Source organism: Piliocolobus tephrosceles, chromosome 15, assembly GCF_002776525.5.
Source record: "Piliocolobus tephrosceles isolate RC106 chromosome 15, ASM277652v3, whole genome shotgun sequence".
Classification (NCBI taxonomy): domain Eukaryota; kingdom Metazoa; phylum Chordata; class Mammalia; order Primates; family Cercopithecidae; genus Piliocolobus; species Piliocolobus tephrosceles.
The window spans coordinates 73,203,350-73,226,635 of record NC_045448.1 but is presented as its reverse complement, the minus strand read 5'-3'; the positions used below and the strand labels follow the sequence as shown (position 1 = coordinate 73,226,635).

General features: G+C 36.8%; 1 protein-coding gene across 1 annotated transcript in view; it reads left to right on the top strand.

Moving 5' to 3' along the window:
* EXOC6B (exocyst complex component 6B) overlaps positions 1-23,286 on the top strand; it is a 710,495-nt gene that overhangs the window by 160,492 nt on the left and 526,717 nt on the right. The gene's annotated exons all lie outside the window — the stretch shown is intronic.

Genomic DNA, 23,286 nt, shown 5'->3' with positions numbered 1-23,286 from the left:
TCTTCAAGTATTTTTTCCAAGTTCTTCTCTCTCAGGAATGCCAATGAGTCATAGATTTGGACTCTTTTCCTAATCCCATATTTCTTGGAGTTTTTGTCCATTAAAAAATGTTTTTCCTTTATTTTTGTTTGAGTTGATGCAAAGAACCAGTCTTCAAACTCTTAAGATTCTTTACTCACCCTGGTCTGTTCTGCTGTTAATACTTCCAACTGTATTTTGAAATTCTTGTTGTTAATGTTCAATTTCAGAAGTTCAGTTCTTTCTTGAAATGGCAGTTTCTTCTTTCAACTCTTGGATTGTTTTACTGAATATCTCGGATTCCTTGGATTGGGTTTCAACCTTTTTCTGGATCTCAATGAACTACCTTGCCATCCAGATTCTGTTGAGTTTAGTAAATTGGCTTCACATCTGAGTGCATTCAGAGGGCCAACACTCTGTATGACATCTTTTTTTGTGGCTAGATTCATGCCCTGGGTTTTAGAGGCAATATTTACTGGCAAAATATTTTTGGTGCTGTAATTTTGGCTGTAATCCTGTCAATAGCACTTTTGTATAATGGCTGGCAGATAGGCTCTTACTCAGCCACACAGCTCTTTTGTGTTTCAGCGTATTAGCAGCAGTGCTCTGTGGTGTGTGTGGGAGAGAGATGACTCTCTCACCAGGTCCACTCCTGGGCCTTAGGGGAGCCCCTTCCATCACGGCACTGCACCTGTGTTTCATTTGTTGGGTGTTCTGGGCCATGGTGCTCCCTTTATCAGAGGCTGTGGCTGGCAAACAGGGTACACCCTTCCCAGACTGGCCCTGCAGAGGGAGGCATGCCCCACTCCTGTGTCAGCCCATGAAGCCACATCCCACCTGTCTTCAGTGTTCTCAGAGTGGGGGCTCCTCCCCTGCTCAAGAATTGGCCACAGATCTTAGCTTCATACTCCCAAGCTGCATGCTGAAACTCTGGAGTGTTGAGACTGGGCCCACAGCTCCATCCTTCGGCCCCTCTGGGATGGTTACTGCCTGTACCAGTGGATCCAAAGTGCTCTCAGGCCATTGGGAAGGCACTCAGGCAGGGCTGCCAACATAGCACCCAGGCTGCACAATAGAGGCTACGCTGTGCACACACTCCTGTGGGAGCAGCCAAACTGGGACCTTTCAAAGGGCTGCTGGGCAGAGGGACTGCAGAACAGATGTACTCCAGTCCCAGGGGAAAGACAGTCCTGGTGTCTCTTGGCTTAGTGATCAGCTGGGGCTAGAGCTACTCAAAAGAAGATGGATAGCCTTGAAGGGTGAGCGCCTATGGCCACATTTTGCTGCAGCTGCTCTGTGTGCAAAACTCCCTGGGCTTTGCTCAGGTTGGAGTTATGCCTCTGACTATTCTCCAGGGAGATCCGCCTGTTAATTTAACTGTCTGTGGTGGGGGGTAGTAGTGTCATGGGATCTCTTGTAGCTGGGTTCCCAGAGTTTCATGGCAAGAGTGGGCCATCCCACCCTCAATGTCACTCCCCCTTTCCCTAGGAGCCATTCAAGGCTGGGAACTAGTGCTGGCACCCAGCAACTCCATGCAGGGATCCTAGCTTCCCCACTCTTCAACCTCAGTGTCTTCATTGCCTCTCTACTGAGTCTCAGTGTTTTCTCTCTGAAGATCTGTTTGAAGTATGCTGGTTTACTCAATATTTTGGTGTCTCTCAGCAGCACTTCTTGCTGTGTCTAGTCAGCCAGTTTGTTCCTTACTCCTGGCTCATTAAAAAAAATCTTTTGTTGAAATGGGGTCTTGCTATGTTGCCCAGGCTGGTCTCAAACTGCCATGTTCAAACCATCCTCCTGCCTCGTCTCCCAGAGTATTGGGATTGCAGCCATGAACTACCTTTCCTGGTTGACTTTATTTTTTAGAAAAATGGTTTTAGGTTTACAGAAAAGTTGAAGGGAAAGTACAGAGTTATCAAACACCCCTTCACCTTCACCCGGAGGCAGTTTCCCCTGTTATTAACATCATGCATTAGTGTAATACTTTTTTTTAAATAATGGATGAGCCAATATTGACGCATTATTATTAATTAAAGCTATAGCTTACATTAGGGTTTACCTTTTGCATTGTATATTCTATAGTTCTTAAGAATATAAAATGACATATACCACTGCAATATTACGGAATAGTTTCACTGCCCTAAAAGTCCTATGTATTCCACCTCTTCATCCCTTCCCCTCCCTTTCCCAATCCCTGACAACCACTAATCTTTTTACTATCTCCATAATTTTGCCTGATCCAAAATGTAATGCATTTGGAATCAAACAACTTTAAATTTCTTTGTAAGCACAGCTTTTACTGCATCCTACAAGTTGTGGTTTCATTTTCATTTAGTTGAAAATATTTTCAAATTTCTCTTGAGACTTCTCTTTGACCCATATATTATTTAGAAGTGTTTTGTAATTTTCAAGTTTCTTCAAGAAAACCCTTCATAGCTGGGACTTTCTAGCTATGTGTGTGTGTGTGTGTATATATATATATATATATGTATATATATATGTATATATATGTATATATATATATGTATTTTATCGATTTCTATTCCTTTATAGTCACGTGTTTTTCCTTTATACTCACATGTTTTTCCTGTGCTATAATCACATATTTTTCCCAGTCACTACATCCTGAAAATAACTTATCTGTTTTCTGTCACTATAGTTCTGTCTCCTTGAGAATGGGACATATATTATACATACATACACTTTTGAGACTGGCTTCTTTCATTCAGCAGAATACCTCTGATACCAATCCAAATTATTGTGTGTGTCAATAGTTTATTCCTTTTTATTGTTGAGTATTACTCCATTGTAAGGATGTACTACAAGTTGTTTATAGAATTGGCTGTTGATTGGCATTTGGTTTGTTTGCAGTTACTAGAGCTGCTGTAAACAATTGCGTATAAGTTTTTACGTGAACATATGTTATCTATGGTAAATACTGTGGAATGAGATTGCTGGGTCTTAGGGTAGGTGCAGTTTTACTTTTTAAGAAATGGCTAGGCTGGGTGGGGTGACTTATGCCTGTAATCCCAGCACTTTGAGAGGCCAAGGTGGGCAGATCACAAGGTCAGGAGATCAAGACCATCCTTGCCAACATGGTGAAACCCTATCTCTACTAAAAATACAAAAATTAGCGTGCCTGTGATCCCAACTATTTGGGAGGCTGAAGCAGGAGAATCGCTTGAACTAGGGAGTTGGAGGTTGTGGTGAGCCGAGATCGTGCCACTGCACTCCAGCCTGGTGATAGAGTGAGACTCTGTCTCAAAAAAAAAAAAAAAAAAGAAAAGAAAAGAAATGGCTAAACTGTTTTTCAGAATGGCAGGGCTATTTTGCATTTCCACCAGCAATAACTGAGCATTCCAGTTGCTCCGTATCCTCACTCAGCCCTTGGTATTGTTAGCTTTTCCCCCTAGGTTTTATGTGTGTAGTGATAGGTTATTGTGGTTTTAATTTGCATTTATATAATGGCTAATGATCTTGAGCATCTTTTCATCATATTTATTTTACATTCAGTTGTACTCTTTGGTGAAGTGTCTATTCAAACATTTTTCCCCAATTTAAATTGGATTGTTTGTTTCTTACTTTTGAATTGTGGGAGTTGTTTATGTATTCTGGATACAAGTCCTTTGCCAGATATGTGATTTGCAGGTATTGTTTTCCACTCAGTAGTTTGCTTTTTAACAGTGTCTTTTGTAGAACAAAACATTTAATATTGATGAAGTTAAATTTATCAGTTTTTAGAAAGTGAATCATGATTTTGGTGTCATGTCTAAGAACTGTTTGTCTTATGCTAGGCCATGAAGATTTTCTTCCAAATGCAGATTTTGCAATTAGATCTATGAGCAATTTTCAGTTAATTTTTGTGTGAGGTATAAGATTTAGTTCAAGGTTTCTTCTCTTTATCTTTCTCTCTTTCCCCAACTTCCTCTCTTCCTTTCCTCCCTTCCCCCTTCCCTTCTCCCCTCCCCTTTCCCCTTCCCTCCCTCCCTCCCTTCCTTCTTTTCTTTCTTCTTTCTTTCTCCCTTTCCTCCTTTCCCCAGTTTCTGTCTTTTCCAGTTGTTCCAACACCATTTAATTAATAGACTATTCTCATTGAATTGTTTTGCAGTTTTGTCAAAAATCACTGGCTATATTAGTGTGAATCTATTTTTGGAATGTCAGTTCTGTTCTACTGATGTCTATTAGTATCACTGGTATCTATCCCTTTCCCAGTAGTACAGTGTCTTGATTACTGTAGCTTTAAAATAAATCTTAAAATTTAATAGTGTAATTCCTCTCACTTTATTCTTCTTTATAATAATTGTTTTTAACGTTCTGGTTTCTTTGCTTCTCTATATAAATTCTAGAATCAGCTTGTTTATATCTATACAAATTCCTGCTGGGATTTTAATTGCAATTGCCTCAAATCTGTGGCTCAATTTGTGTAGTATTGACATCTTTGTTATGTTGGCTCTTCCAGTTACTGAACATGGTATATCTCTCCATTCATTTAGGTCTTTTTTTATTTCTTCAGTTAGCATTTCATAGTTTTTATTATCTAAATCATGTATATATTTTGCTAGAGTCATATCAATTATTTCATATTTTTTGAACTGTTATATATGATATTAAAATTTTTTGGTTTTAAATTGTTTATTTCCATTTTATAGAAGTATTGTTGATATTTATGATATTGATATTGACCCTATATTGTACAAGCTTGTCAAACTCACTTATTTGTTGTAGGTTTTTTTTTTTTTTTTGAGATTCCTTGGTATATTCAGCATGGATAATTACGTTATCTGTGAGTAGGGACAATTTAGTTTTTTTTTTCTTCGTAATCTTTATGTTCCATCAATTTTCAGTTTCCTGGTGCTTTTCTGTTTTGTCCTCTGGCTAGAAAGGTGAGTCTTTTGTTACTTCACTTTGGTGTGGACTTCCCCATTTGCACTTTCATCCCAAGGTAAGCTCTGGGAGGACAGAGAGAAAGGAAAAATAACTGGAATTTGGATGCACCCTCTTGGCCCTGTAGCTCCACTGAGTGGGGAGAAAGGTTTTTCTCCCTTAGAGTTTGAGCTCCTGTGGGCTCTTTTTAGTGGCCAGTGCCACTTTTGCCTCGAGATTGCTAGGTGGGCTATGGTGAGATAGAGAAAAGAAAGAAAAAAAGGGGCATTTCTTTATTTTCTCTGTGCATTAGGTGTTCCTTTTCTGCTCCTTGAGCCAGAACTAGACGACTGGTCTTGGAGTTTCCTTGCCTACTTCCAAATCACTGATACACTGAGTCCAGGCTAGGAGATAAAGGAAGGAAAAAAAAAGGTAAACATAGTGCCAATTGTGTAATACTTCAACTTCTGGTCTTCTTCTTCAATCTACCTGCTAGGATTTACTTTTTCAGTCTTTAAATAGCTGCTCCAAGACTTCTGTCAACATTTTATAACTATTCAGAGAAGTTTCAGTATACTTACCTCATTTTACCTGGAATTAGACTCCATTAATGACATTTTACAGGAAATGAGCTAAATCACACTCTCTTCTGTGTAGACCAAATAATTACAGAGTAAATACTCTCTTGATGTTGCCAAAGTTATAATTGAAAATATTCTCTGATAGGATAATTAATAATCAAATGCATTGGTGGAGACAAAGTTTTGTTAGGAGACGTTGAATGAGGATAATTTTTGTATTCTGCTTCTGAGCAAAATTCTGATGACACAACTGGTTATTCTTCTTTATCTGTGCTGTTAGAAAGTGTTTTATTTCTATACTGTTCTTATTAATTAAGGAGAATAGAAAAGACTAATTTTCCTAAGACTGAGAAAAGATAATGCTTTCTTAATACTCTTCTACAGATATCACTAGAAATATGTACAATAAGTATTTTTTGTTTACTCTATTCAAGATTGTTAAATTACCAATGGCTTTTTTTTTTTTTTTCCAGCTTTTTGATGAGGTAAATCATGGTTTTAAAACATTAGGATAGTACTCCCTATTTAGTGGACTGTGTTTTAATAGCTAGTCCTTTACACTCACTGTAAAAAAAAAAAAAAAAAAAAAAAAAGAGGATTGATGTAAGGAGAGAGTGAGGTGGATTAGTACAACAGACTGTCATACCAGTTTATGCTGTGATTCCTTATTTTAGATTTTGTCCTTACTTGTCTCCATGGTTAGTAACCTTTTGCTGTTTTTGGATTGCTTGACCCTTTTGTAAGCTAAAGATTTTTAAGAGTCTAACATTACAAATACCTTAGGTTTATTGGCATATGCACAACAAATGTGAATCAAACATAAAAATGATTCTTTTAAGAATTGTATTTATTGATGTGGTAGTGAAATACTACACTATTTACAATACAGAGCTAAGTGGGATTTTGGGTATGCTGAGAAGTTGACAGTTTGTGGTTCCTGAATAAAATATTGTCTTTGTAGGATAAAATAGGGAAAGATGTGTTCTTGAAATGATTATTTATATATTTTTTGAAATTTTGTTCTGGTTCCAGCTTAGGAGCCATTTTCCAACACTGTGGTCACTGCAATAGTGAAATTTTGGATGCAAAAAACCCCAGTCAAAACAAACAAACAAAACAAACCCTCATAGAAGCCTGTCTGCAGTTGTATAGCAAGATACAGATCCCTTATATAGACTTGGGGAAATAAAATATAGCTGTTAACACAGTTCTTGAATTTTCTTAAGATAAAATAAATAGGATTTGGAATAAAAAATTGTAGGAATTCAGTGTAAAGTGAATCATGAGTAAATGGAAAGGTTTTTGCCTAATATAGAGCAAGAGATTAGGGGTCTTTTTTTTTTTTTTGAGGCCAATTGATTCAACCAAGAGATCCTATGAAAGTTACTTGCAAGAGATCCAAAGACAGTTATTTGCTACAGATCCCATGAGAGTTATTTGCTTCTTGTGTGATTTTATCTTCTTCAGATGGGAATATAATATCTCATTTTAGGCTGTTTTGTAATTTAAAATGTAGTCAAAAGACTGCATTGTTTTCATATAGTGGATATTCCAGTTTATTAAGTCATTGTATGTTTCTACCTACTTCGGAAAATAATTTGAGATACCTTCTGATAAAAGATAGACCTATAAATACTGGGGTTAAATGAACAGTAATATAGTAATGAAAATGATGGTGGATAGGAGGTATTACTAATGGGAAGAGGAAATAAATACCAGGAAACTGATTTAAGAAATGTACTATATTTCAGTGCTTTACTCTGAGTTTTCTGTGAGAAAAGATGAAAAAAGACATCATGGGTTGTATAATTTTTATCATTATCTGATAAAAACAAGTGCGTCTTTTTCATCTGGCCATTTTAAGAGAATGCAGAGGATTTTTGTTTTTAACTAAAAGTAACTCCTGATTATGGAGTAGGGGTCCATTATAATTATGGTATAAAATAATAAAACTGTATTTGTGAAAAATGAAAATACTAACTCTCAATAGAAGTATATAAGCTTACTAGAAAGTTTTTTTTTTTTTTTTTTTTAAGCTGTCTTCTCTTTCTCAGTTTCTTGTCGATTAGAATTACAACATTCAAATGTCCAGTTGTGTAGGGAAGGCAAGTGGAAGCTCTATGTTGACTCTAGTACTATAGTGTCAGAGTGATTAGTTATATATAATTTATATTTGGAGATGATCACTGATAGAGGAATTAGTTGATTTGCTCTTCCTTGGGTCCATTATAATATTTGAAAAACTTAAAGTTCAGCCACGACACTAAGAACAATTACAAATTATTTTAACAGAAAAATGTTTGGTGCACTTAACATTAAGAAAAGTATTTTTGGTTCTTGTAAATTATTGAGCTTTGTTGGTTGTTATGTTGTTAAGTTGATTTTATCCCCCCCCCTTTTTTTTTTACTAGTTTTTAGTTTTTTTCCCCTAGTTTTTATGTAGTATGTAATTATCTTTGATTTCTGTCCTTTCCTGTTTCTTCTGTTTGCTCCAGTTAATTCAGAGTAGATTGATCCTTTTAAGGTCAAGGGCGTACCTAAATTGGTTCTTTGAAGATGTTTCTCTGTTACCTTCAGTGTGATTTTATGAAGAAAGAACTTAAAGAGCTGGACTGGATATTAACCTGTTCTCTGGACTTTATTTTCCAATATGTAGTGCTTTATTTTAATTATATATATATTTCTTCAAATTATGAGAATAATTCTTGCTTAATACAGAACATCTGGGCAATAAAAATAAAGGAAAATTATATATAATTAATACTTAGAAGTGACCACTGATACAGTTTCAGTGTGTGTTTTTGTGATTCTTTATATGATTAACTTTTAAAGTCAGGTAGTATTGTGAGCATTAAAAAAAGTAAATGCATTTCATTTATTAGCATTCGATACATATTAGCTATTATTATGTAATATGAGCAATTTTCAGTTAATTTTTGTGTGAGGTATAAGATTTAGTTCAAGGTTTCTTCTCTTTATCTTTCTCTCTTTCCCCAACTTCCTCTCTTCCTTTCCTCGATATAAGTATCGAGTGCTTTATTTTTCTCTTATGTAAATTTCTTATGGTAGATTCTCTAAGTCTAGTATAATGACTATTCCACCAAATCATCAGAGACCCATACTTTTTCAATACTACCAGTAGTTTAGTTTGTCAGTACTACCTCCAGTTCCAAGACGGCTATTTGAGTTTCAGTTGTTCTACCCATATTCCAGCCAGCAGAATTGTTCAAGTTAAAAAAAAAAAAAAAGAAAAGAAAAGAGGAGAGACCTAATATTAAATGACAAGCTGGGCGTGGTGGCTCACTCCGGTAATCCCAGCACTTTGGGAGGCTTAGTTGGGTGGATCACCTGAAGTCAGGAGTTGGAGACAAGCCTGGCCAGTATGGTGAAACCTCTTCTTTCCTTAAAAAAAAAAAAAACAAACCAAAGATATTAGCTGGGTATGTGGTGGTGCACACCTGTAATCCCAGCTATTAGGGAGCCTAAGGCAGGAGAATTGCTTGAACCTGGGAGGCAGAGGTTGCAGTGATCCGAGATAGCGCCACTGCAGACCAGCCTGGGAAACACAACGAGACTCCATCTCAAAAAAAGAAAAGAAAAGAAAAGAAAAGAAAAAAGACAGTTGTGGTAATATGGTTAAGTAGTCAATAAAATAGATATTGATGATCTAGTCTTAAAAAAATAAGTTAAGTTGGCCAGGCCGGTGGCTCACACCTATAATCCCAGCACTTTGGGAAGCTGAGGTGGGTGGATCACCTGAGGTCGGGAGTTTGAGACCAGCCTCACCAACATGGAGAAACCCTGTCTCTACTAAAAATACAAAATTAGAGGGGCGTGGTGGTGCATGCCTGTAATCCCAGCTACTCGGGAGGCTGAGGCAGGAGAATCACTTGAACCCAGTGGGTGGAAGTTGCAGTGAGCCGAGATCACGCCATTGGACTCCAGTCTGGGAAAAAAGAAAAAAATTCCATCTAAAAAAAAAAAAAAAAAAAAAAGAGAGTTAAGTTATGAATACTTGTGTGTACATGTTTGTGTATATACAAACACACACCACTAAAAATGACTTAAAGTACATATACCAACTGATAGTAGTAATCATCTCTGAGTGGCAGTTTTATGGATTTTTAAATTATTTTTAAATCAACTATAATGAACATTCTTCTATAACTAAAATGAACATTTTGACTTTCACCATTACTCAATAAGGGGGGCTTTTTATCCAGTCTGTTGGTTAGCTGTGTTTTTCAAATAAACTTTTTCTAAAATAAAAAGGAAACATTTATATCTTACTGTTTCAATTTGCAATTTTTTGACTATTTTATTTATTTTTTTGTGAATTACCTTTTTTAATTCCTTGCATAGATGTGAAGTTTTAGTTTTATGTAATCATATCTTTTAAACTTTTTTTTTGTTTTCTGTTTAAAGTCTTTCTTCATTTTACAACTAGTTATTCTCCTTTATTTTCTTATAATATGGTTTTTAGTATGAGATGGAAATCTGATAATATATGTTTTCACAAAAGATTATCCAATTTTCTCATTTATTGAACAATTAAACTTTTTCCTACTAATTTGAAATGCTACTTTTATAAACTTTGGCTGTTTGTGGGCTTTTTATTCTATTAGTTTTTCTCTCCTGTTTATTGTACACTGTTTTAACCATCATTGCTTTACAGTATATTTTAACATCTGATATTTTAGTTTCCCTGTCATTATTCTTTTTTTTTTTGAGATGGAGTCTCGCTCTGTCACCCAGGCCGGAGTGCAGTGGCCGGATCTCATGTCACTGCAAGCTCCGCCTCCCGGGTTTACGCCATTCTCTCGCCTCAGCCTCCCGAGTAGCTGGGACTACAGGCGCCTGCCACCACGCCCGGCTAGTTTTTTGTATTTTTTTAGTAGAGACGGGGTTTCACCGTGTTAGCCAGGATGGTCTCGATCTCCTGACCTAGTGATCCGCCCATCTCGGCCTCCCAAAGTGCTGGGATTACAGGCTTGAGCCACTGCGCCCGGCCCCCTGTCATTATTCTTCAGTTCAAAATGTTTTTGGGCATTTTTAGGTGTTTTAATCTATTTATTTTTTTATTTCCAACATTTCTTTAAAAAGTGTCACATTTCAAAGAAACAGTAGTAAAACCTTCAGAGGAATTATATTTCTAATTTAATTACTGGATTAATTGACATATTTACAATAGAGGCATCCTATCTAGGAACATGGTCTGTAACTTCGTTTATTCTGATCTTCTTTAGGTCTATTTAGTTTTATAGATTAAAATATTCTAAAAGAAATTTAGAAGTTTAAATGGGAAGGCTTTGCAAAATATCTTAGGGATGGTTAACTAGCTCAGTATGCTAAATTTGAAAAGCATTTTCTGCTAAAAGTGTAATTTGTAATTCTGATCATCATGTTTTCAATAATTATTTTGAGTTCTTTAAATTAAATATTTTAGTGCTTATTGCCAGGCCTTGGATACTGGAGTTTGTCTATTTTTAGGTTCTTATTTTAATTTGTTTTGTCTTTGACTGGAGTGCATCTTTGAATACAGGTACTTTTTCAAAAAATTTACATGAAATGGAATTTATATGAATGGAATTGTTTTAGAAGCACCGTAAATCTAAAGACTTCTTTTTCTTTTTCTCTTCTTTTACAAGTAACAACTTTCTTAAATATAGAAATCTTGTGCCACATGTTTTTTTCTCTTCAGAATATATCTTCCTCCATTGTCTTCTTGCATTTATGGTAGAAGTCTGATGTCTACCTGATTTTTCTTTTTAGTTTGCCCTTTAAAAAAAATCTATAAATTTAAAGAATTAAAAAAATTCTTGATAGTTTTGAATAAGTTAGCATGCAGTTATTAATAGTATGTATGCTTATAATTTTTAAATTGACCTCCATATTCCCCATCTATTGAGGTAGGTAATCATAGTGAGTTTTGCATAAACTACTTCTAGCATTTTAATAGAGTGATTACTAAAATCTGTTTACTTGTTTGAATAATTGACTCAATAATTCTGGACACTGAATATGTGTCTCATGTAAGTTGGAACACCATATTTGTTCTCCTAAGGAAAGGTATTAGCAGAAGTATGGTTAATTTGTGAAAGACTTGTACAGGTAGGATTTAGACTTGGTTGTATATGGGCTACAAATTTTCAAAAGATAAATACGTGTAAATAAGGAGAATGAGTTAATTATTTATTACTATTTATGTGTGGTATTACATGCTTTCAATCAGTATTCCTGTCTCTTTATTGGAAATTATTTAACATAGTTCATGTAGAATAAAGCCCAAGAAAACATGCTCATTTTTTCTCTTTAATTAACCTATAAAATCATAAAGCCTACTAGCTTCCTGAGAGATTTTTGTGGATGGCACATTTGTGGCAGTCTTGATTGTATGGGTGATAATAGCTGTTGGGCATTGTATTTTTGGACTGAAAATTTAAAATAGCTCTGGCATAAAGTTTTATCATCAGGAAAGGAAAGAAAAGATTCCTCATTCTCTTCTCTGTGCTCAGCATGTAAGCATTTCACATACAATCCATAAAGGAAAAAGAGACACTTAGTTGTTTAATTTACATCTCTGGAGGAGCCAAAACTAACAGGACAAAACCAGACTTAAACTCTACACATCAGTTTTGAAACCTAGGTCTCCCTCTCTTCTGCATCATGAAGTGATTGTTGTTTATTTCCTTCGGGTTTCTCTTGTCTAACCCTGCTAATTATAAATTTGAGAGAAATTAGGAAACTAACTTTGGGATTTGATATATACACCTTTTGGGAATAAGACATGTTGGAAGACAGTTGTTAAAGACTTCTATGTAGATTGAACGCTGGAGAAAAATCTGATCTGTAAAAGCATTCCTTAAAATTCATGACATTGTACCATTATACATATCAAAGGTTATTCTGAACCAGTGTACTTGTACCAGACCTACAACCATTTTGTTGTTATTAATACTTAATATCCTTTTAGATTCATTTGTAGCAGTGCTGTACTCATAGCTATGGAAGCTTGGTGTATCCATTGAAGCATATATATGGGAAAAATATATTTGATAAAGCCTTTACTTAGAAGTTAGTTTCAAATGTTAAGTATCAAATGAAGAACTTTGGTCAGTCAATTAATATTTTACCTCTTTTAGAGGTATAATTTGGGAGTAAAATTAGATGATTTTTAGGTCTCTTTCAACTCATCAGTATTTCCAGCTTTAACATACTACTTTCTGGAAAATGGCAACAGGATTATAAAAGAGTAATATTTTCTTTTTTAAATTTTTAAAAAATACATAACTGAGGTCTCACTATGTTGCCCAGGCCGGCCTTGAACTCCTGGACTCAAGAGATCTTCCCACTTCAACCTATCAAAATGCTGGAACTGCAGGTGCGAGCCACCATGCCTGGTCCTAATTTTTCCTTTTTTCTTTGTGATTATATATTATACATAAAATATATGCTTATTATATGTTATCTTATATAATTATAATATTAGATATATATTACTGTATATTTTATAATTACATATAGTATATTAATTATATATAATTCCATAGAAAAAAGTAAAAATCTCTCATATAATGTATAAAATCATTTATATACACATATTTATGTAAGATTTTATATATATATATATATTATTGTTGGTGAATAGTTTTCTGACTAGTCTCTAAGTAGCCTCACTAATTTCCTCTCAAGATTTCAGAAATGTTATTCTTCATCTATTGAGAAATAACTAATGTCAGAATCTGAGATGTTAATAATCAATATACAGAGAGCTATTTTTGTTGTAATATGAGCCTAGCAATGTTGACTTGAATGATCGATATGTATCCTATATAATCAGCAGAATGTAAGGTTTAGCTTTCTGTGCAGCTGCAGGAGACATATTTAATTAATACTGAAGCAATTATCTTGACAAGTAAATCAAACTCAATTAGATCTCAATTAGAACACTAACATTTGCTCAAATAACGCATGGTTACCAGATGGTTACGCATTTTTTTGGTCTCCTTTCTCTTTAAAAGGTTGACGCTCCTGCTACTGTGTTTATTAGGTATAATTACTCAGGTTTTTTTTTTATCTTATTTGTGGGGAGGGGGGTGAAATTTGAAATTTAATACATTATATATCATACTTCTTTTACCTGGCTCTGTGTGGTTTTATTTTATAGAAATTTAGGGAAGTAAAAATATTGACTCATTTGTAAAATTAATAAATTTGAAACTAGAGATCACAGATTATTTAGAAAGAGAATTTTAGAAGGCATTTAATTCTTACTCCTAACAGAGGCAGGCCAAATTATTATACTGGATCTGTGTATCATTGTCATATATATATCTTCTCTTTCAGTAGAGTGGATGTCTAAATCTTTTTAGGCACAGTAAAAAACGTAGGCGTTCCAGCCGAGGCGGGTGGATCACAAGGTCAGGAGATTGAGACCACCCTGGCTAACACGGTGAAACCCCATCTCTACTAAAAATACACAAAACTAGCCGGGCGTGGTGGCTGGCGCCTGTAGTCCCAGCTGCTTGGGAGACTGAGGCAGGAGAATGGCATGAACCTGGGAGGAAGAGCTTGCAGTGAGCTGAGATCACGCCACTGCACTCCCGCCTGGGCGACAGAAGGAGACTCTGTCTTAAAAAAAAAAAAAAAAAAAAAAGGTAGGCATTCCAGTCACAAAGTGTTACTTAGCACTCACTAAATAAGAAACTATTGTATTAGGTTGGTGCGAAAGTAATTGCGCACCAAAAGTTTTGCTGTTTTAATGGCGAAAATGGCAATTACTTTTGCAACAACTAAATAGCATCTTTTACTAACTGATTAGTTATTCTTAGAGCAATTGTGTTTTCAGAGGTTTTCCTTTCAGGTGTCTTTTCAAAGATCAACTCAATTAATATCGATTCAGTTCTGCCCACCTCACTTGTCTGTAATTTCCTGCATTTCATTTGGTGGTTCCCTCACAAATGAAGGTGGAGGGTAGTTTAGTGGAGGCAGTATTAAATCATGGATTAGAGGCCGGGCGCGGTGGCTCAAGCCTGTAATCCCAGCACTTTGGGAGGCCGAGACGGGCGGATCATGAGGTCAGGAGATCGAGACCATCCTGGCTAACATGGTGAAACCCCGTCTCTACTAAAAAATACAAAAAACTAGCCAGGCGAGGTGGCAGGCGCCTGTAGTCTCAGCTACTTGGGAAGCTGAGGCAGGAGAATGGCATAAACCCGGGAGGTGGAGCTTGCAGTGAGCTGAGATCCGGCCACTGCACTCCAGCCCGGGCGACACAGCGAGACTCCGTCTCAAAAAATCAATCAATCAATCAATCAATCAATCATGGATTAGAACTATAGGCTTTGTATTCATACTGCCTGAATTTGGGTCCTGCCTCTACCATTTCCTAACAGTAAGATTTTTAGCATAGAATTTAACTTTTGTAATCCACGGTATAATTAACCTAAGTCAAAGGGTAGTTGAAAGATTAAAACAAAGCACAGATATTACTTCATATAATTGCAGATCCATAGTGATGCTCAGATTAGGCTGTTTTTATTGCAGTTATTGACTGGTTGATTCACTTGTGTAATACTAGTCTTTTGGTAAACTAGGGTTCAAGATATTTGTTTTTCTTTTTAAGAGATGGGATATCACCCTGGCTGGAGTGCAGTGGTGTGATCATAGCTCACTGTAGCCTTGAAATCCTGGGCTTTTTTTTTTTTAAGAAACTGCCAAAGCGTTTTCCAGAGTGGATGTACTGTTTTACATTCCTATCAGCTGTGTCGAAGGATCTGATTTCTCTGCATTCCCTGAAGCATTTGATTTTGCCATTGTTTTGTTTTTGTTTTTGTTTTTGTAATAGCCATTCTGATAGGAATTGTAGTGATGTTGAACATCTTTTCATGTGTGTATTTGATATTCCTATATCCTCTTTAGTAAATATATTTCTATGTCTTTTACCTATTTTCTTTTCTTCTCTTTTTTTCTTTCTTTCTTTCTTTTTTTTTTTTTTTTTTTTTTGAAATGGAGTCTACCTCTGTTGCCCAGGCTAGCGTGCAGTGGCGCGATCTCAGCTCACTGCAACCTTCACCTCCCGGGTTCAAGTGATTCTCCTGCCTCAGCCTCCTGAGTAGCTGGGAGTACAGGCGTGTGCCACCATGCCCGGCTAAATTTTTGTATTTTCAGTAGAGACGGGGTTTCACCACGTTAGCCAGGATGGTCTTGATCTCCTGACCTTGTGATCCGCCTGTCTCTGCCTCCCAAAGTGCTGGGATTACAGGTATGAGCCACTGTGTCCAGCCTCTTTTACGTATTTTCTAAAACAGCAGTCTCCAACTTTCTGGCACCAGGGACTGGTTTCATGAAGACAATTTTTCCACAAACTGGTGTGGGGGATGAAACTATTCCAACTTAGATCATCAGGCATTGGATTGTCATAGGAGCACACAACCTAGATCCCTCAGATGCGCAATTCATAATAGGATTCACATTCCTATGAGAATCTAATGCTGCATTGATCTGACAGGAGGTGGAACTCAGGTGGTAATGCTCACTGGTCAGCTGCTCATGTCCTGCCCTGCACCCAGTTCCTAACAGGCTATGGACTGGTACTGGTCTGTGGCCCGTGGGTTGGGGACCCCTGTTCTAAAAGGTTTATAGGTTTATGTTTTACATTTATGTCTATGATTAATTTTAATTTATTTTGGCAAATGGTGTGAAGTTTAGGTTGAGGTTCATTTTTTTTTTTGCTTATGTTTATGAAATTGCTCCAGCAGCACCATTTGTTGAAAAGGCTATTCTTCCTCCATTGAAAGGCTTTTGTACCTTTGGGAAAAATCAGTTGGCTGTACTGTGGGGCTGTTTCTGGGATCTGTTCTGTTCCACTGAATTATGTGCGTGTCCCTTCACACAGTCTTGATTACTATAGCTGTATAAGTCTTGCAATAAGGTAGACTGCTTTCTCCCACTTTCTTCTTTCTTCAAAACTGTTTTTAGCTACATTAGTTTCTTTACATTTTCATGTAAATTTTATTTATTTATTTAGTTTTAAAAAATTTAATTTTTTTCATTTTTTAGATTTTTTTCTTTTATTGCTGCACAGATTTAAAAAAATTTATTTTTGTGGCCATATAGTAGGTGCATATATTTACGTGATACGTGAGATATTTTGATCCAGGCATACAATGTGTAATAATCACATCAGGATAAATGGGACATTGTTACCTCAAGCATTCACTTTTTGTGTTACAAGCAATCTAATCATACTCTTTTAGTTATTTTTAAATGTACAATTTGATTGTTATTTACTATACTCACCATATTGTGCTGTCATAAATACTAGATCTTACTCTATCTAGCTAGTTTTTGTACCCATTAACCATCCCCACTCCCTGCCACCCACTACCATTCCCAGCCTGTAGTAAACATCATTCTCTTATCTCCATGAGTTCAATTTTATTTTTTCCTTTAAATAGAGACAGGGTCTCTCCCTGTCACCAAGGTAGGAAAGCAGTGGTGTGATTGCAGCTCATGACAGCCTCAAACTCCTGGACTTAAGTGATCCTCCCACCTCAACCTCCTGAATAGCTGGGACTGCAAGTGTACACTACCATGCTTGGCTAATTTTAAATTTTTGTAGAGACAGGGGGTCTCACCATCGTGTCAAGGCTGGTCTTGAACTGGAATCAAGTGATCCTCCTGCCTCGGCCTCCCAAAGTGCTGGAATTACAGTCATGTGCCAGCACACCTGGCCTCAGTTATTTTAATTTTTAGCTCCCACAAATAAATAACAACGTTTGTCTTTCTATGCCTGGTTTATTTCATTTAACATAATGACTTCCAGTTCCATCCATGTTGTTGTAAATGACATTTGCATCTCATTCTTTCTTGTGGCTGAATAGTATTCCATTGTGTATATGTATCACATTTTCTTTATCTATTCGTCTGTTGATGGATACTTAGGTTGCTTCCAAATGTTGGCTATTGTGGATAGTTCTGCAGTAAACATGGGAGTGCAGATAGCTCTTTGATGTACTGATTTCCTTTCTTTTGGGTATATACCTAACAGTGGGATTGCTGGAACATACGGTAGCTCTATTTTTAGTTTTTTGAGGAACTTTAAAACTGTTCTCCATAGTGATTGTACTATTTTACATTCCCACCAACAGTGTACTAGATAGTGTTCCCTTTTCGCCATATCCTTGCCAGCATTTGTTATTGCCAGTCTTTTGGGTAAAATCCATTTAACTGGGGTGAAATGATACCTCTTTGTAGTTCTGATTTGCATTTCTCTGATGATCAGTGATGCTGAGCACCTTTTCATATACTTGTTTGCCATTTGTATGTCTTCTTTTGAGAAATGTGTATTCAGATCTTTTGCCCGTTTTTTAATTGGATTGTTAGATTTTTTTTCTCATAGAGTTGTTTGAGCTCCTTGTATTCTGATTATTAATCCCTTGTCAGATGAGTAGTTTGCAAATATTCTCTCCCATTCTGTGGGTAGTCTCTTCACTTTCTGGATCGTTTCCTTTGCCATGCAGAAACTTTTTAGCTTGATATGATTCCATTTGTCCATTTTTGCATTAGTTGAGTGTGCTTGTGGGGTATTGCTCAAGAAATTTTTGCCCAGGCCAGGCGCAGTGGCTCACACCTGTAATCCCAGCACTTTGGGAGGCCAAGATGGGCGGATTACGAGGTCAGGAGATCGAGACCATCCTGGCTAATATGGTGAAACCCCGCCTCTACTAAAAATACAAAAATTAGCCAGGCGTGGTGGCGGGCGCCTGTAGTCTCAGCTACATGGGAGGCTGAGGCAGGAGAATGGTGTGAACCCAGGAGGCGGAGCTTGCAGTGAGTGGAGATCGCGCCACTGCACTCCAGCCTGGGCTGGGCGACAGAGACGCCGTCTCAAAAAAAAAAAAGAAAAAGAAATAGAAATTTTTGCCCAGACCAATGTACTGGAATGTTTCCCTGAGGCTTTCTTTCAGTAGTTTCATAGTTTGAGGTCTTAGATTTATGTCTCTAATTCATTTTGATTTGATTTTTATATATGGCGAGAGATAGGGGTCCAGTTTTATTCTTTTGCATATGGATATCCAGTTTTCCCAGCACCATTTATTGAAGAGATTTTCCTTTCTCCAGTGTATGTTCTTTTTTTTTTTTTTGAGACAGAGTTTCTCACCCAGGCTGGAGTGCAATGGCGTGATCTTGGCTTACTGCAGTCTCCGCCTTCCAGGTTCAAGCAATTCTCCTGCCTCAGCCGCCTGAGTAGCTGGGATTATAGGCACCCACCACCATGTCTGGCTAGTTTTCCTACTTTTAGTAGACACGTGGTTTTACCATGTTGGCCAGACTGGTCTCGAACTCTTGACCTCAGGTGATCTGCCCACCCCAGCCTCCCAAAGTGCTGGGATTACAGGGGTGAGCCACTGCGCCCGGCCCCAGTATATGTTCTTGGCATCTTTGTCGAAAATGAGTTCACTGTAAAGGCGTGGATTTGTTTCTGAGTTCTCTATTCTGTTTCATTGGTCTACATGTCTGTTTTGACACCAATACCTTGCTGTTTTGGTTACTATAGCTCTGTGGTATAATTTAAAGTCAGATAATGTGATTCTTCCAGTTTTCTCCTTTTTGCTCAAGATAGCTTTGGCTCTTGTGGGTCTTTTGTGGTTCCATATAAATCTTAGTACTGTTTTTTCGACTATTCTGAAGAATGTCACTGATATTTTGAGAGAGATCGTATTAAATCTATAGACTGCTTTGAGTAGTATGGACATTTTAACAATATTGATTCTTCTAATCCGTGAATATGGAATATCTTTCCATTTTTTATGTCCTCTTCAATTTCATTCATCAGTGTTTTATAGTGTTCATTTTAGAGATCTTTTACTTCTTTGGTTAATTCCTAGGTATTTTATTTTATTTGTAGTTATTGTAAATGAGATTACCTTCTTGGTTTCTTTTTCAGATTGTTCACTTTTGACATATGGAATTGCTACTCATTTTCTATGTTAATATTTATTGTATCCAGCAACTTTACTGAATTTCTTTATTAGTTCTAATAGATTTTTGTGTGTGTGTGAGTGTGTGTGTGTGTGTGTGTGTGTAGTCTTTAGGTTATTCCAAATATAAGATCATATCATCAGCAAACAAGGATAATTTGACTTCTTTCTTTCCAATTTGGATGCCCTTTCTTTTTCTTGTCTGATTGCTCTATCTAGTACTTCAAGTACTATGTTGAATAACAGTGGTGAGAGTGCACATTCTTGTCCTGTTCCAGATCTTAGAGGCAAGGCTTTCAGTATTTCCCCATTCAGTTTGATACTAGCTATGGTCTGTAGTATTTGACTTTTATTGTGTTAAGATATGTTCCTTTTGTACCTAGCTTTTTGTTATCATGAAGGGATGTTGAATTTTATCAAATGCTTGTTCAGCATTAATTGAAATGATCATATGGTTTTTGTGCTTCATTCTGTAGATATGATATGTCACCTTGATTGATTTGCATATGTTGAACCATCACTGCATCCCTGGGAAAAATACCACTTGGTTATTTTTAATGTGTTGTTGAATTTAGTTTGCTAGTATTTTGTTAATAATTTTTATATCGATGCTCATCTGGGACATTGGGCTATAGTTTTCTTTCTTTGATGTCTCTTGTGTTGGTATAAGGGTAGTACTGGCCTTGTAGAAAGACTTTGGAAGAATTCCCTCCTCCTCTGTTTCTCAGATTAGTTTGAGTAGGATTGGTGTTACATTTTCTTTAAGTGTATGGTAAATTTCAACAGTGAAGCCATTGTATCCTAGGCTTTTCTTTGCCAGGATGCTTTTTTTAAAAAAATTAACTTTTAAGTTCAGTGGTGCATGTGCACATTTGTTGTATATGTAAACTTGTGTTATGAGAGTTTGTTGTACAGATTATTTTGTCACCCAGATATTAAGCCTAGTACCCGTTAGTTATTTTTTATGATCTTCTTCTTCCTCCCACCTTCTGCTCTCTGACAGGTCCTAGTATGTGTTTTTCCCCTCTGTGTGTCCATATGTTCTCATCCTGTAGCTCCTACTTGTAAGTGAGAACATATATTTGGTTTTCTGTTCCTGCATTAGTTTGCCAAGGATAATGGCCTCCAGCTTTATCCATGTTCTTGGGGAGGACATGATCTTGTTCTTTTTCTTGGCTGCATTGTATTCCACAGTGTGCATGTACCACATTTTCTTTATCAGGTCTACCACCAATGGGCATTTAGGTTGATTCCATGTCTTTGTTATTGTGAATAATGCTGCGATTAACATATGTGTGCATGTGTCTTTATGATACAACAATTTGTATTCCTTTGGGTACATACCCAGTAATGGGATTGCATGATAGCTCAGTACTGGGATTGCATGGCAATTGAGTGGTAGTTCTGTATTTAGGTCTTTGAGGAATTGCCACACTCTCTTCCACAATGGTTGAACTTTTATATTCCCACCAACAGTGTGTAAGTGTTTCTTTTTCTCTGCAACCTTACTAGTATCTGGTTTTTTTTACTTTTTATTTATAGCCATTCTGACTGGTGTGAGACAGTATCTTATGGTTTGATTTGCATTTCTCTAATGAATGGTGATGTTAAGCTTTATTCATATGATTCTTGACTGCATGTATGCCTTCTTTTGAAAAGTGTCTGTTCATATCCTTTGTCCACTTTTTAATGGGCTTGTTTTCTTGTAAATTTGTTTTAAGTTCCTTATAGATGCTGCATATGAAATGCATAGTTTGTAAAACTTTTTGCCCATTCTGTAGGTTGTCTGTTCACTTTGTTGATAGTTTCCTTTGCTGTGCAGAAACTCTTTTAGTTTAATGAGATCTCATTTGTCATTTTTTGCTTTTGTTGCAATTGCTTTTGGCATGTTCATCATGAAATCTTTGCCTACGTCCAGAATGGTCTTTCAGGTTTTTTTTTTTTTTTTTTTTTTTTTAAGACAGAGTTTTGCTTTGTTGCCCAGGCTGTAGTGCAATGGTACAATCTTGGCTCACTGCAATCTCTACCTCCTGGGTTCAAGCAATTCTCCTGCCTCAGCCTCTGGAGTAGCTGGAATTACAGGTGCCTGCTACCACATCTGGTTAATTTTTTGTATTTTCAGTAGAGACAGGGTTTCACCATATTGGCCAGGCTGGTCTCAAACTCCTGATCTCAGGTAATTCACCCACCTTGGCCTCCTAAGGTGCTGGATTACAGGTGTGAGCCAACACACCTGGCTGTCTTTCAGGGTTTTTACAGTTTTGGATTTTACATTTAAGTCTTTAATCCATCTTGAGTTGATTTTTGTGTATTGTGTAAAGAAGGGGTATCCTAACTGGCTAGCCAGTTATCCCAGCAACTTTCATTGAGTAGGGAATCCTTTCTTCATTGTTTGTTTTTGTCAGGTTTGTCGAAGGTCAGATAGTTGTAGGTATGTGGCCTTTTTTCTGGGTTCTCTGTTCTATTCCATTGGTCTATGTGTGTGTTTTTATACTAGTGCCATGCTGTTTTGATTACCTTAGCCCTGTAGTATAGTTTGAAGTCAGGTAATGTGATGCCTCTGGCTTTGTTCTTTTTGCTTAGAATTGCCTTGACTATTGGGGCTCTTTTTTGGTTCCATATGAATGTTAGAATCGGTGTTTTTTTTTTTAAGTTCTGTGAAGAGTGTCAATGGTGGTTTAATAGGAATAGCATTGAATGTATAAATTGCTTTGGGCAGTATTGCCATTTTAATGATATTGATTCTTCTATTTATGAGCCTGGAATGCTTTCGTGTTTGTTTGTGTCATCACTGATTTAATTGAGAAATGTTTTGTAGTTCTCTTTGTAAAGAGCTTTCACCTCCCTGGTGAGCTGTATTCCTAGGTATTTTATTTTTGTGTGTGGCAGTTGTGAATGGGATTGTGTTCCTGATTTGGCTCTGGAGTTGATGGTTGTTCCTGTGTAGGAATGTTAGTGATTTTTGCACACTGATTTTGTATCCTGAGGATTTGCCAATGTTGTTTATCAGCTTAAGAATCTTTTGGGCTGTGACTATGGGGTTTTCTAGTTACAAGATCATGTCATCTGCAGACAGGACAAGTTTGACTTCCTGTTTTCCTATTTGGATGCTCTGTATTTCTTTCTCTTACCTGATCGCCCTGGCCAGTACTTCCAATACTATATTTAATGGAAGTAGTGAGAGAGGGCATTCTTATCTTGTGCCAGTTTTCATGGGAGTGCTTCCAGGTTTTGCCTATTTCATATGATGTTGACTGTGGGTTTGGCTTTTATGATTTTGAGCTGTGTTCCTTCAATACCTAATTTATTGAGAGTTTTTAACATGAAGCAGAGTTGAATTTTATCGAAAACCTTTTTTGCATCCATTGAGATAATCATGTGGTTTGTTTTGTTTTGTTTTTTGAGACAGAGTCTCACTCTGTTGCCCAGGCTGGAGCACAGTGGCACAGTCTTGGCTCACCATAACCTCTGCCTCCTGGGTTCAAGTTATTTTCACGCCTCAGCCTCCTGAGGAGCTGGGATTACAGGTGTGTGCCATTACGCCTGGCTAATTTTTGCATTTTTAGTAGAGGTGGGGTTTCGCCATGTTGATCAGGCTGGTCTTGAACTCCTGACCTCAAGTGATCTGCTCTCCTTGGCCTCCCAAAGTGTTGGGATTACAAGCATGAGCCACCACGCCCAGCCATCATGTGGTTTTTGTATTTAGTTCGGTTTATGTGATGAATCACATTTATTGATTTGCATATGTTGAACCAACCTTGCATCCCAGGGATAAAGCCTACGTGATCATGGTGAATAAGCTTTTTGATGTGCTACTGTATTCAATTTGCCAAGTATTTTGT